Raw genomic sequence first — 15,996 nt, forward strand, 5'->3', positions numbered from 1 at the left:
CCGAATGTTTGTCTTGGGAAGATAGCTGTTTGTCTGTGCAGAAAACCAGTTTATGTGTGAATGAAATTTCTGAGTGGCTGTCAAATATCTCAGGAGTAAATCTGGCATTAGATAAGGCTCAGGAAAATGTTTCTCTAGAGCAGATTAAAGTTGATGGTCAGGTTAAAGCCCTAACTAAGAAAGAAAGGGTTACATTCTTGGTGAGTGAAGTTTGTAAAAGTGACTTGCTTAAAGTAGCTCAGTATAATGTGGAGAATAGCGGTTTATCCGTTGGGAGTGGCAACTTGCCTGTTAAAGAAGATGCCCCACTTACCAGGTATGTGTCTGAAATCAGTCATGGATGCTGGGACAAAGAAAAATCTATCTCCAATTGTTTGTCTGTTTTGAATAGCAGCATGCCTGCTAAGAAACACTGTCTCTCTAGTTCTCTGTCTGTAAAGCAGACAGAAGAAGCCTGTCAGCCTATGAGGAAAATTTATCAGTTGACTCAGAGTTGATACTGGATACAACTAAAGCCCAGAAAGGAAGTGGTCCTAAATTTGTGTCTGCTAGGGATGATGACATTGTAACTAGGTTGCATCTAGTTAATGTCATAAATACCTCCCAGAGACCAAGAGATTCTGGTGCTTCTATTTTGCCTGTTGCTAGTGTGTTCCTGGGTAAAGATATGACAACCTTGTCTGATCAGGTTGATATCATAGCCAGGGCACAAAGAAAGCATGAAGGTGATTTGACTATGTTACCCACTGACAGTGTGGAAACTTGTAACAAGGAAGAGAGTGCTTCTAATCTTTTGACTATGAAGTCTAGCAGCTTACCTGAAATGGGGTTGTGTAAAAATCCTCCTGATGGGCCACAGGTGATTCTGGATGTAAGTAAAACTCAGAAGGAGTTTGGTAATTTGTCTATTGTACCAAAGTCGTTTCTGAACATAACTAAAGCTCAGAAAGAACCTGTTGCAGTTTATGATATTGGAGGAGGAAAAAGGAAATTTCTTCGTGAAGTCCATGAAAAGAACTTGTTTCCATTTACTCTAAATGAGCCATTGTTGATAGTAAACAGCCTCTCTTCTGAGAAAAGTGTGTTGGTTCCTAATGGCCAAAGTCTTTCAAATGAAAATGAATCCATTCAATTTGCTTTGGAAAAAATCTAGTGTAGATAGCTTAAAGGAGGCTTCGTTAGCTCATATTGAAAGTGAACAGTCTGTGTCTCAGGTTGAAGAAAGAGGCTGGTTTCCTGGTTTTACACAGCAAATCAGACCCATAGACACTTTGGATTTGTCATATGTTTTCTTAGTAAGCTCTAGTGCATCTGATGCCTTGTGGATGCAGAAATTGGTAGGTGAAAAGCAGGAGAACTGTAGTTCAGACATAATGATAGAAAATGGTTGTGTCTCTTTAAAGCATGATGTCCATGCAAACTGCCTAGCTGACAAGAAAAAAAAAAAGGCAAGCTAACTCTTAAAAAGCAAACAGCCCTTACAAACTTGCCTCCCTCATCTCTAAAATACCAGAACCCCAAGGAAGTGGTTAAACTGAAATCCTATGTTAAGAAAAACCCTAAAGTAAAGAAAAAGCTACAAAGGTTCAAAAGGGATATTGAACAAGCTGACCTAAAGAATGATTTGTCTAAACAAAAGGATTGGCATAACAAAAATTATTGTAAATATACACTTGTGATAGAACTGATGTTATTGCTAATGATTGTAACTAACTTGTTGCTAATACCAAAGACTGTAAAAATGTACAATGTGCATGGTCTTTTGGAAAAGCCCTTAAACATGTTAAGAGTAGTACATAATAGAAACCCTTATGCTGTTTGGTTCAACAAGAACATGTTTGTGTTAAAAGGCCTAATAGTGTTAAGGTTTCACAGCAATGCCTGTGCACATTCCTAAAACTTTGCACAGCAGAAAAAAACATTACAAGCTTGAACTGCTGTGCAAACGGGGAACCTGAGGTACAACACCTCACAGCCTTCATGAGTACAACACCTCATAGCCAGAGTGAGTGTTCTCTAAATAACATTAATGGTTATGTTAAGTCAACACATAGACCAAACCCTGGAATCACAAAAGTGTTCCACAAAGTATGGACTAAGTTTTTAACTTGGGCCAAAGCATCAATAATTTGGCCTTTCTAAGAATTCAATGTAAACACAGCTCATATCAATGTTGGAAGGTCCGTAAGGTGTATCCAGGAGCTTTAATTTCTCCCTTCCACACCAATCTCGCACTGTGGATGGGATGCGTGGCCAGAAAAAGTTAAAAATCTTGCAAAATAAATTACTCAAATTCAACCCTTAAAGACATGTTGGGAGATAAGGTTTGTGTTTTTGTGTATTTACATATGTCATAAATATAAAGGGAAGGGTAAACACCTTTAAATCTCTCCTGGCCAGAGGAAAAAACGTTTCACCTGTAAAGGGTTAAGAAGCTAAGATAACCTCACTGGCACCTGACCAGAATGACCAATGAGGAGACAAGATACTTTCAAAGCTGGAGGGGGGCAGAAAAACAAAGGGTCTTGTCTGTCTGTGTGATGCTTTTGCAGGGACCAGAGCAGGAATGGAGGTCAGAACTCCTGTAAAGAGTTAGTAAGCAATCTAGTTAGATATGCGTTAGATTCTGTTTTGTTTAAATGGCTGATAAAATAAGTTGTGCTGAATGGAATGTATATTCCTGTTTTTGTGTCTTTTTGTAACTTAAGGTTTTGCCTAGAGGGATTCTCTACGTTTTGAATCTGATTACCCTGTAAGGTATTTACCATCCTGATTTTACAGAGGTCATTCTTTTACTTTTTCTTCAATTAAAATTCTTCTTTTAAGAACCTGATTGCTTTTTCCTTGTTCTTAAGATCCAAGGGTTTGGGTCTGTGTTCACCTATGCAAATTGGTGAAGATTTTTATCAAACCTTTCCCAGGAAAGGGGGTGTAGTGCTTGGGGGGATATTTTTGGGGGGAGGCATTTCCAAGTGAGCACTTCCCCTGTTCTTTGTGTAACACTTTGGTGGTGGCAGCTTTTAACCTAAGCTGGTAAGAATAAGCTTAGGGGGTCTTTCATGCAGGTCCACACATCTGTACCCTAGAGTTCAGAGTGGGGAAAGAACCTTGACAACATATGCATGGGTAGTGATCAACAATGTCATCAACAGTCCCTGTTAGAATACAGATATTCAGGCCTGCCTGTAAAGGCCTATACTTCAAGAACTTCGGTGTATTTTTATCACTTAGCTAGTTACATGAGTATAAAGACAAAGAATCAAAATCACAGTCCGCCTGTGTATGGGCCTTCTCTCACAAGGATAGTCTGAGGTCTTATTCTTAGGCTAAGGCCTTTGGCTAAGCATCAGGGGCAGCCAGAAACTGGGAAGCGTAGGGTCACATCCTCACATCCAAACCAGTCACACTGAAATAAGGTGGTATTGGGCTGTTAAGAAGACGATCTTGTCCTGATAGTGCCCATCACCACCACATAAAGAAACAGATCTTAAGATGGTTAAAGAAAACTTAGTTTGATAGTATCCTGTCTGGAAAGCAATCACTTATCAATGGTTGTGGTTGTAAAACCCTCATTTCTGTATGTTTGATCTTTATGGCCCCCACTTTTCTATTGTTAATCTGTCTGGTTATCTAATTGTTTCTGTCTACTGTATAATTAATTTTGCTAGGTGTAAGTTAATTAGGGTAGTGGGATATAATTGGTTAGAGAATTATGTTACAATATGTTAGGATTGGTTAGTTAAATTTCAGTAAAATGATTGGTTAAGGTATAGCTGAGAATATTACTATATAAACTGGGGTCAAACAGGAAGTGGAGGGAAGAGAAACTGGAATCATTCTTGCTAAGTGGGGGGGAATGGGGACACAGGCAAGGCTCTGCAGCATCAAAGCTGGGAACAGGGACACGGGGTAAATGCTCTGTGGTGTCAGAGCTGGGAAGGGGATATGAGATAAATGCTCTGTGGCATCAGAGTTGGGAACGGAACACTGGGGAACAGACTTTATCGGCATATAGAGATAAGCCCGACTGGTGTGAAGGGCTTTGGAACAGGCTTGCTTGGAAACTAACCCCAATAAACATTGCATTGTCTGTACTTCAGACTTCTGGTCTTTTGCTGCTTGCTGTCTGCATGACAAGAACCAGGGAAGTGGGAGGGTGAAGGGAAAGCCCTCTAAAACCTGTCTGTGCTGTATTCTGATCATTCAAAGATTAAAAGAACATCCTAGCATGTAAATGAAGTGTTAACACGGGATAGCTCTGTATTCATCTCTCTTTGAAATGTATAGCAAATCATCGGTGAAGGAACAGGTGATTGTCTCATGTTAATCTGTATAGCTAAGTACCGGTGATAGACTGCCTGATGGATAAATTGCCTTATGTGAATCTGTGTGAATAATTAACAACGGTGCTTAGGAAATAAGAGCCTAGTGTTCCCTGAGGGACTCCAACTTGTCAAAGATGGCCTGAAATTACATAAAAGATACTCGAGACCTGATCCATTTTTATCTCAGATCTGCTTGAGGTTTCATGCAGGGGAAGCCTAAGCCACAAGGACTGAGATCCCAGTTCTGACTGGACTGCCCTGAAATGTAAACGTTGGACTATAATCTATGGACTATTTCGGAAAGAACTCTTTGCAACTACAAAGCTCACCATCTCTGCTACGAATCTGAACCTTGTCTGTATGTATAAGAATTGAACTCTTGTCTGTATGTATACTGATCTTTTAACCATACTCTCTCTCTCTCTCTATTGTTTTTTAATAAATTTTAGTTTAGTTAATAAGAACTGGCTGTTTTTGCGTATTTGGGTAAGATCTAGAATATTCAATAACCTGGAAGGTAATGTGTCTGATCCGTTGGGATGGGTAGAACCTTTTCTTTTATATGATAAAATAAGATTTTCAGAAATCTTCATCATATTTGACTTGGGTACTTGGATGGAGGCCTGAGGCTGAGTTATTGCAAAGGGCAGTATTTGTATGACAAAAATCTCATCCATGAGGTCATAAGAGCACAGATTTGTATACAATGACAAACATTGATAAATGCAGTTATAAGTAAACAGGAGACAAGCTGTCTCTGAATAACAGCCATCTTAGAATAATTATGGGTCACTATTTAAAAGACAACAGGTCATTTATAAAATATTTGTTCATTTGTAGTCATTATGTTCTTTACAGCTTTATTATTAACATTACTGTAGTTAAGGTTCTGTCAATATTTCTATTTCAAACCTCCTTTTAAGGCCTTTAGGGCCACATTTTGTCTCAGGATATCCGTACATCAAATTCATTTAAGTAGGCACATATCCATAGGAAGAATCTGGCATATACATTCAATAAAATCTGCACTGATAACTTAGTATTTGAAAACTATCTTTGTGTGTGCTTTGTATGAGACAATCACACAATTGCAGCAAATAAATTAATTTAAATTCACTAACCTCACCATTGTCAAATATGGATTTTATTACAGAATGCAGGAATTTTCCAATTTGCCAAATATTTAAAGGACAACTATGTATCTAAATTTACTATTGGAATCCCATTAAAAAGTGTTTCTCCTTCCAGGAACCACTATTTCTTGGTGTCTCAATATGCAGTGACATATTCTATTTTCAAGTACAAAGGCCAGAATTATTTATATTACTTCTACAAATAAGTATTATTAGAAACAAGATGCAGTACTTGTTATGAGCATATCATAACACATAGCTAGTAATGAATGTTGTAGTCAAGGTGCAAACTTTTCACAATGAGAATCCTATTTTAACATGCTTATAATGCGGGGGAATCTCTTTGGAACTGAAATATTTGGTCATCTGGCCAAATGTGAATGATTTTCAGAATAAAAGGGACGGAAGAATCTACAGTAACCTCCCTCAATATATGTTCCAGTCCCTTATTTAGGGTGACCAGACATCCCAATATAAGGGGCTTTGTCTTATATACGCAACCATAACCTCCCCCTAAAAAAGGTGTCCCAATTTTTCACACTAGCTGTCTAGTCATCCTACTCTTATTAGAAGGGTTAAAGCAAAATAAGCGTGAATTTGATGGCAAAAAAAATATTTTAAATTTAAAATCTAACAGTAAACCATGAAATCCCATATATTGTTTGGCTTTCAGGATGGCAGATACAGTACTATCTTTCTCTCACAAACAGTTCTCAGTTATGTTTCTGTATAGTTTAGGGTAGAATTTGGACATCTCAAAGATAATCACTAAATGGCTCAGATATCTCCTCAGTCAGCTCCTTGAGTATTCTAGGATGCATTTCATCAGGCCCTGGTGACTTGAAGACATCTAATTTGTCCAAGTAATTTTTAACTTGTTCATACACTATTTTAGCCTCTTCTGATTCTACCTCATTTTCACTGGCATTCACCATGTTAGACGTCCAATCACCACCAACCTTCTCAGTGAAAACCGAAACAAAAGTCATTTAGCACCTCTGCCATTTCCACATTTTCTGTTATTGTCTTTTCCCCCTCATTGAGTAACGGGCCTACCCTGTCCTTGGTCTTCCTCTTGCTTCTAATGTATTTGTAGAATGTTTCCTTGTTACCCTTTATGTCTCTGGCTAGTTTGATCTCGTTTTGTGTCTTGGCCTTTCTAATTTTCTCCCTACATACTTGTGTTATTTGTTTATATTTATCCTTTGTAATTTGACCTAGTTTCCACTTTCCTTTTTAAGACTCTCTTTTGTTATTTTTAGATCATTGAAGATCTCCTGGTTAAGCCAAGGAGGTCTCTTGCCATAATTCCTATCTTTCCTACGCAGTGGGATAGTTTCCTCTTGTGCCCTTAATAATGTCTCTTTGAAAAACTGCCAACTGTCTTCTATTGTTTTTCCCCTTACACTTGCTTCCTATGGGATCTTACCTACCAGCTCCATGAGTTTACTAAAGTCTGCCTTCTTCAGATCCATTGTCCTTATTTTGCTGTTCTCCCTCCTACCATTACTTAGAATCATGAACTCTATTATTTCATGATCACTTTCACCTAAGCTGCCTTCCACTTTTAAATTCTCAACCAGTTCCTCCCTATTTGTCAAAATCAAATCTAGAACAGCCACCCCCCGGTAGCTGTCTCCACCTTCTGAAATAAAAAAGATTGATATGAAGATTCAGAAGTGTCCAAATTATAGAATTAATGAAGATAATGACGGCAAAGATAAGTCAAAACTAGTCAAGAAGATAAGTTTGAAGCTCAGAGAAAAATAGTGGGTCAGACGTTCACCAGGGTTCTGTCTCACTACTAGGCAATAAGAGTGAACTGAGGGAGGGCTGCAGCTGCTCCATCCTTTATGCCTTAGCACTGGAACACAAAGAGGCTCAGGAAACACATGCAGCCCGGGAAATTGCTATTAAAAAAAATGACAACAATTATTTCACACTCCTGGGATGTAGGTGCAACTATAGTTGGATCCACACTGACACTCAAAGAACTTACATTTTTAGAGAGCTAACAATGAAGGTTTAAAACTCTAGAGCTTACTGGCAATCAAGTCTCTCAGAAGAAAATGCTTAAAGAAAAAAAAAAGACCAATAGGCAACAAAGGAGAGAAGCTGTATCAGCCACTGCTATCTCAAAGGCACCAAACAAACACACACAGGTTAAAGCAGAACTGGAAAAAACAGAAATAATTTATTCTGTTAGTCGATGTGCTAACATTACTTCCTTAGTACATCTGATGTTCCATTCAGATCAATATTGGAAAATTATTGTCTTGATAAAAACTTTAAAATTTCACCCAGAAATGCTACCTCATTGAAGATCAACCTATCCTAACATTAATATAAATGTAAAGTAGCAAGAATTATTAAAAGAAAGAACATGTTTGGAATTTAGCTAAGCAAGGCTTCAGAAGCAGCTACTGAGATAAATCCAGACTGGTCATGTGTGCTTTTGACATTATAGCCAGTTAGGAGTATTTCATTGTTTATATGTTTTCTCCTATAGTGCCATTTCAAACTATTCAATCCTTATGTTCTCAGCTGACAGAATAACATTGGACGGCATTTGATATAAAAGTTGCAAATGCCAGCAACAGCAATAAATGTCACCATAACTTTAACAGGTACATTTAGAAAAACTATTGTTACATTCATTTACATAACTTCATTGAGTACTGAAATAAATTCCTCTTTGGCTATTTTATATTCTTTTAAAACATTATTATTAAAAATAAGTGCATTTATATGAAACAAACTTCAGTCTCTTATGCAACACTGCTTAGCTGCTCAAGAAAACCTGCAAAACAGAACACTCAGATAGTGGCAAATATTTCTCTCTTATTTTACTTCAATACACTCGAGGGTTTCCACTGTTTCAGCCAAGAAAAGCGGGATGTCCTTCTGAAGCTCATCAACACCTTAAGTTGGGAAAGAGGCTCTGTTCAGTGACACAAGGTGCCCCTCTCCTTGCCTTGAGGCACAAGGGAAAAAACTTGAGTTACATAATCAGGCCTTCCAACTGATGTCTCATTCGTTGTGTAACTGCGAGATCCACTATAAGATGTGTCTAACTTTTAAGATGGCACTACATTAAACTCCTTGCTACTGGTAAATATTCTAAAAACACCAACGTGGAATTGTGTGTTGCTGAACCTACAAAATACACTAACTGTCCACAGATTTTAAAATAATGTTAACAAGTGATCAGTAGTGGAAAAATTAATATAAATATTAGATTTTTTTTTAAATCAACCATGGTGGTAGAAGAGGATTTATCCTCATTAAATTTAATAGCAATTCAACTGTTATAAAGAAACACAGTTTTTGCTTTCACCTATGGTATCTATTTTAAACTTTTTAAGTTGGTAAACAGAACTATGAATGCAGTGCAGTTCTTAAACACTGTGGAGTTCTTTCAAAATTCTTGTTTGTGATATACATAAAATACTTTGGTTGTATCAGAGAAAAAGAGAAGGTGAAGTCAATACCTAGAATTTGACTGAAAATGTGTGCAAAAGTTCAAAACTACTGTGTGTTATATGGCAACAATTTTGCTAAATTTAAACAAATTCAAATATTTGTATTAGCTGTATATGCATTTTCATAAAGCTAGTTTCAGAAAAACTGGAAAGAAAAAGGAAACCCACAACGACAAGCTGGCTAGTTCAAGAAAAAACAGCCTAGTGTATCAGTGTTAGTCAAAATATTTTCTTCACTCTCTGTGAGGTAACTGTATATGTGTGTCCTGTATAGAATGACTTTGCCAGTCCTCCAGGTGCACCCAGAGGGCAATGTAGGCAATAATAACCCATCTGTTCACCACTGGCAACTAGCAAACTTCTAATGAAGACAGATGTGGGTCACCTGTACAAGCAGGCTGCAGGGTGTTAATGAATCCACCTAATGGTCACTACCTGCCACTTTTGACTGATTGATGACTAAAAAGGTTAAGCTTGAAAAGCTAAGATGAGTATTTCAGGTAATCATTAGTCTTACCAAGACATCTCTATCAGTCTAAGACACTCATTCTTTACTATTGTCTTTTCCCATTTCTGAAAAATGCTTCTATTATTTTTCTTCGGGTATCTGAAATAACCCTGCAAGACCTTGTGAAAAATTATTTCTGTTTCAATTTCATTGCCCAATGAAATAAATGTTCCAACTAGCTATAATAAACTTAAAAACATACTTTCATACTATATTTTATGAAATCTTTCCTCACATCTGATCATTAAAACCGAACCGAACAATTTAAAAATACATATTTGCCAGTTCGTTGTAAAACTCTTCAAGTATGTTTATTAATAGTTTTATACAAGTCTATTTTGATAGCATACCTACAGTATCACAGCTTATTTTTTAAAGTTAATTTCAACCATCAAGAGCAAGTACAGTAACTGGGTTTTGTGCAATGATCATTGTGGGAGTTAGTGGAGATAGAATTCACTCTCCCAACCCCACATGAAGCCAATGGCACCACAACACAATCTGTCGCTTATGAACACTGTATGTGATGCAAATCCAATAAATATTTTTATAAATGATAGTCTGTTTAAAATGATTTTGTAAAAACTTAAGTTCTCTTCTGCAATTTAAAGAGCAAGTTTTTATCAGAATGGAACTCTCCCACTGTGTCCTTATTATCTAACCCCATGTGCAAAGATTATCGAGAACCATGACATATCATGCCAAGACTATTTTTAGGCTTCCTTTTGTGTGCTCATTTCTCACTCTTGAGTGCTTTAGAAATGTTTCAGTCTTAGCCTAAGCTTCCTGGCTTGATTTTTACACGCAAAAGTACCTTAAAAATTCAACAATTTCTTGAAGAGGGAAGAATGGCTTTGTCATGCAGAATGACAACTTGTCTCCAGTTAGAGCCAGATGTGAAATGAAAAAAGCAAGATATTAAACCACAAAAACAAGACATGTACATGGGATATTTTCATCCTACTGGTACAATAAACAAACAACATTATCAGGTGCGCTTCTTGGTTACGTGACACATGCTTGAAAATCATTGATCATTTATTTATTTCAGTAGTAAAGAGACAAAAAATGTTGATTTTTAAAAACGTCTACATGAGGTGTTTGTTGGGATGAGGAAATTCTGCAGACGAAAATTTCTCCCTAGGGATAAAGGAAATATTGCAAACCTTTTTGAGTTTACTCTGTGGTGAAACCTGAAGACAATTTTATCTTCTGCTATTATCTGTTCATCAGAATCTTATTAATGTGTGGCAACAGAAAAAAGTCATGGTGGTACCGAAAAGTACCATGAAGGGAAGAAGTAAGAAAAATAGTATGTAATGTTAGTAAATCTACAAAATATCATATATTTTATATTACAAGTTTTTATTCTGAATGAGTTTATTCATTTGCAAAACATTTTAACATGACTAGCCAATCTGATTTCTGGTGCATTTTCAGTGACTGGAGGTATGAATTCAATCCAGTGATAGTTTGGACACAAAGTATTGTAAATCGCTCTCTGGGAAATATTGAATCCCAGATACTTCATAATATTAAACACAATATTTGTAATATATTAAGCTAACAATCAGTTGATTTAATACTTATTCTTAAAAAGCTAATAGCAAAAGATTATTATTATTAGACTAGAAACATGGGTTGTATTCCCAGTTCTGCCACTGGGTTGCTGTGTGACCTTGGGGAAGCCATTTAACCTCTTTATGCCTCAATTTTTCTTATCTGTAAAATGGAGGTAATTACCTACAGCATAGTAGTTTTGTGAGGCTTAATTCATTTATATCATAGGGCACTTCGACAACCTAGGATGAAAGTTACCAGAGAAGTGCAAAGTATTATCTGCAAGTTACATGCTTCTCACTTTGCACACATGGATAAGAGAATTTTTGGCTTGATTCAAGCTAGCTGGTGTCTTATCAGAATTACAGTAGAACTAACACTCATCCCAAGCCTTTTGATAAGATGAAAGAGAGCACTGTATTACCTTTGAAGTCTGAACATTATTTTCCACAGTATCATAATACTATTCCTTCAACAGTACTCATTAATCTTGTGTATTTTATACTAACTTTTTGTTGTAATATTTAAGAATTCATATAAAATAAGCAGTCAGTGACCGTTTCAGACCTATCTTGACATACACAGTGTTTTTTGGGGTTTTTTTTTTTGTAAATGGAAGGAAATTTATGTGTACTCTTTGAGGATAAATACTGCTGTTTTTCCCTAATATATATTCAGGAGGACTGCAATTTAAATTACCTTTTCAAACAGATTTAAATTCACAGATGATTTACTGTTGTTCCCAGTACTGCAATGATTAAGAAGCCTCAGTTTTTTAGCCTGAGGCAACAAAAGCTCTTCAAGAGCCAATGAATTCAATCTATATGAGTTTGAGTATTAACTTCTGCAGAAAACCACTGACATTACACTGAAAATTAAACTTATTGTACAAGGTTGATTGATTTATAACAAAAGCTTTCACTGATCGATACTACGGGGACACCTAACAGTGTGGCAAATTTGAGAAAAGAAAAGGATTAACTGAATTTATTTTGTGTATTTATGAGAATGTCCTCAACATGATATGTAGCTAAATGCATATACAACAAGCTGAGAATATAATCTGTTTCAAAAGAAATTAAGATGAGTGTTCATACTATTACAATAATATATACATAAACCATTCTAATGAGGACTATACTGTTCTTCATTTAGATCACCACCACCACCACCCCCTTATTTAATTGATTAATGAGAAATATTAATGACTCAAATCAAATCTGGTCTTCAGGCACTAATGAATGTGCTAGAATTATCCCTAATGATACCCTCCAATCGCTAATTACTATTGCAAAAGTATAGTACAGTTTTTAAAATGTTATATTCGTTGAATATACAATGCAAAAGTTATATTCCGTGAGGGACTGGAGATCTCAAACCCAGATCTGGGTCCACAGGCAGTGGTCATGGCTGTCATCTGGCAGCTCACTGGAACCCATGGAGAAGGGGGCTGACAGAACTCTAGCTCACCAAGGACTCCATCCACAAAGCTCCTGATTGAGGGGGATGTCCAGCCCCACTGATTGGCTTGGATACACTACTTAAGCCTGAATGATGTACAGGAAGTTGTCTGAGCAACTAGGTGAAACCCTGACTGGCTGCCACATTGGACCCTGCCTATTTGCCTGACTCCTAAGCCCTGTCTCCCTGCCAGTTCCTGGTTCTTGCCCTCCTTATCCCAGATCCTTCTCCATTCCTGGTCCTTACTTCTCCACCCTACACCTTTGACTCCAACTCTGGCTTCAACCCTTGGCTTGACTCCTGATGCCATCTCCACCTCTGACCCATCTCCACTTCATGGCTCCCAGCACCAACCACTAAGCTGACCACCCACACCTCAGTCCTCAGATATTCATATAAAAGCTATATTCAAATAATATGAAAGCTGAAAATGGAAGCACTCAGACTAAAAATGCCAAAATTAAAGTTTCTACGATATCTTAACTCTGTCCATATGTCTTTGCCTTAACTTTAGTCTTTAATTCATTACATATGCTCTCTCTTTTGTTGCGCATTGTTCAGATTCATTCAGGTCCTGAGAGAACAATATACAATTGTGTAGTTAATACATCATCAGTGTTATACAAGCACTAAGATTAAGCTTGTATAGGCAACCTTGTCTTTAGCGTTTCCAGATTTTGAGTGCTTCATTTTGCAACCTTCTCTCATTTTAGATCTATTTTACACACACACACAGACGCACGCGGATTTCCTAGTTTTTTAAAAGGAATAAAAATGACAAAAAGAATTTCTATGGTGTGCAACTATTTGATATACATGTTCAGAAGTCATGCTCCCAAGGAAGCAGATACTACTTTCATCTGTATGCACCACCAAATATACTGTAAGGCCTGGTCTACACTACGAGTTTATGCCGGATTTAGCAGCGTTCAATCCGAATTAACCCTGTGTTGGATCATATTAAAGAAGTTCTGTATTAAAATCACAAATGAGTTTGAGTCCCCACAGTTTAAATTCCAGGGTATTACTAATTAAGAGATCTCTTGGTTTTTGGTACTGTTTCTCTCCCTCTATGTGTGAAACTTGCAAGCTGCTAATTGTGTTAGTACATTCTAAGACAGAGTCTGTTCTCAAAGCAATTCTTTGTAACAACAACTACTCACACAGAGAGAGACTCAAAGCAATACTCTGTAACAACAGAAACAGCACCCAGAGACTCCCGCCCTTTTGTTGTATTCATCTCGCTTTGTTAACCATTGTGATTAAAAGAGAGATAGAGGATGTATGTGGATGGATGCTTGGTGTGGATAATAACTGAATGATCAGGGAGGTGCCAGCCTAAGAATCCAGTGTCCATCAGCCGACGAAGGCGTCAAGTGGAAATAACCAGAAGACCCCCCGGAGGGCAGACTGGAATCCACCCAACAGCCTCAAGAATGGGAGAACCAAAGAACAAGATAACATCTGGCAGCACGGAGCAGTCAGGAATGTGCCATCTGCTGACTGATTCAGCAACAGCATGATGAAGCAATTCCCATAGACTGGCACAGGAAGAAATTCCTATAAAAATGGACTCTAGAAAGTGAGAGCTTTGGGGTCTGATTCTGCAAACCAACTTCCAGGAGCGCCAGATGAGCATCTGACAAGGCCCTGCTCCCTCCTCATGTCCAGGCCACCTGGCCAGTGGCTTGGCATGAGCAACTCTAAGGCTAGTAACTATGATAACAACCTTGCAGAACCTGTGTGTGTGTGTGTGTATGAATGAATGTGTGAATAAATGAGAGATTGAATGGAATGTTATAGCTATAACTAACTGCTTACTATGATTCTTTCTGTATTCACAATAAATGTGGCATTTTGCCTTTTCCCCTTTAATAAGATCCTGCTGGTTTTTATTTTATTGGTATAACACCTGCATCCGTCCACACAACGAAGCCATTTTTTCGACATAAAGGGCTCTTAAAACCGATTTTTGTACTCCTCCCCAACGAGGGGATTAGCACTGAAATTGACATCACCATTTCGAATCAGGGTTAGTGTGGACGCAATTCAAAGGTATTGGCCTCCGGGAGCTATCCCACAGTGCACCATTGTGACCACTCTGGACAGCACTCTGAACTCAGATGCACTGGCCAGGTGTACAGGAAAAGCCCTGGGAACTTTTGAATCTCATTTCCTGTTTGGCCAGGTGAGCTCATCAGCACAAGTGACCATGCAAAGCTCATCAGCACAGGTGACCATGCAGTCCCAGAATCGAAAAAGAGCTCCAGCATGGACCGAACGGGAGGTACTGGATCTGATCGCTGTATGGGGAGAGGAATCCATGCTATCAGAACTACGTTCCAAAAGACGAAATGCCAAAACATTTCAAAATAATCTCAGAGGCCATGAGGGACAGAGGCTACATCAGGGACGCAACACAGTGCCGCGTGAAACTTAAGGAGCTCAAACAAGCATACCAGAAAACCAAAAAATCAAACAGACGCTCCGGGACAGAGCCCCAGACATGCCGCTTCTACGCTGAGCTGCATGCAATTCTAGGGGGGGCCGCCACCACTACCCCACCCCTGTCCGTTGACTCCGAGGATGGGATACTCTCCGCCATGGCTGAGGATTTTGCAGATGGGGAAGATGAGGAGGAGGACAAGCTTGGGGAGAGCACACAGCACACCATTCTCCCCGACAGCCAGCATCTTTTTATCACCCTGACTGAAATACCCTCCCGACCCAATGAAGCTGGAGAAGGGACCTCTGGTGAGTGTACCTTTTTAAATATAACATGTTATAAAAGCGTTTTTTAATGATTAAGTCGCCCTGAGGACTTGGGATGCATTCGTGGCCAGTACTGCTACTGGAAAAATCTGTTAATATGTCTGGAGAAGGAGCGGAAATCTTCCAGGGACATCTCCATGAAGCTCTCCTGGAGGTATTCTAAAAGCCTTTGCAGAAGGTTTCTGGGGAGAGCAGCCTTATTCCGTTCTCCATGGTAGGACACTTTACCATGCCATGCTAGTAGCAAGTAATCTGGTATCACTGCATGACAAAGCCTGGCAGCGTATGGTCCCGGTGTTTGCTGGCATTCAAGCAACATCCGTTCTTTATCTCTCTGTGTTATCCTCAGGAGAGTGATATCGTTCATGGTAACCTGGTTGAAATAGGGGAATTTGATTAAGACGACATTCAGAGGTGGCCCTTCCTACTGGGCTGTTTGCCTGTGGCTGAAAATAAATCCTCCCCGCAGTTAGCCATGCGGTGGGAGCGGGGGCCATTGGCGCTGAGCTGTTCGCGTTTGGCTAGCAGGGATCTTCCCTGATACCAGCCAGGCGGTGGGGGGAGGGGAAAAGCGATCATCCCAGAGAATTGGATGGGGGGAGGGGGTTAGTTTGGTTTCTGCTGCTGCATGTTAACAGGAAAACTGCAGCAGTAAATGGCCAACTCAACGGGCTTTGCTTGATATGGGAAAAGAGGGGGCTGCTGTTATGAAGGTTGCAGAAACCGAAAGACTTGGCTTACCATGGCCGCCTGCA

The 15,996-nt window shown here is 38.7% G+C and overlaps 1 protein-coding gene and 1 long non-coding RNA gene across 8 annotated transcripts in view; one reads left to right on the forward strand and one right to left on the reverse strand.

Annotated features, from left to right (window-relative positions):
* STPG2 (sperm tail PG-rich repeat containing 2) overlaps positions 1 to 15,996 on the reverse strand; it is a 398,804-nt gene that overhangs the window by 327,030 nt on the left and 55,778 nt on the right. The window lies entirely within an intron of this gene.
* On the forward strand, positions 601 to 13,999 carry LOC122465515. Its single transcript, XR_006290432.1, has 3 exons — positions 601 to 725; positions 11,206 to 11,209; positions 13,988 to 13,999. It is a non-coding gene; the product is annotated as an uncharacterized LOC122465515 (long non-coding RNA).

The sequence above is a fragment of the Chelonia mydas genome, chromosome 4 (genome assembly GCF_015237465.2).
Source record: "Chelonia mydas isolate rCheMyd1 chromosome 4, rCheMyd1.pri.v2, whole genome shotgun sequence".
NCBI classification, from domain to species: domain Eukaryota; kingdom Metazoa; phylum Chordata; order Testudines; family Cheloniidae; genus Chelonia; species Chelonia mydas.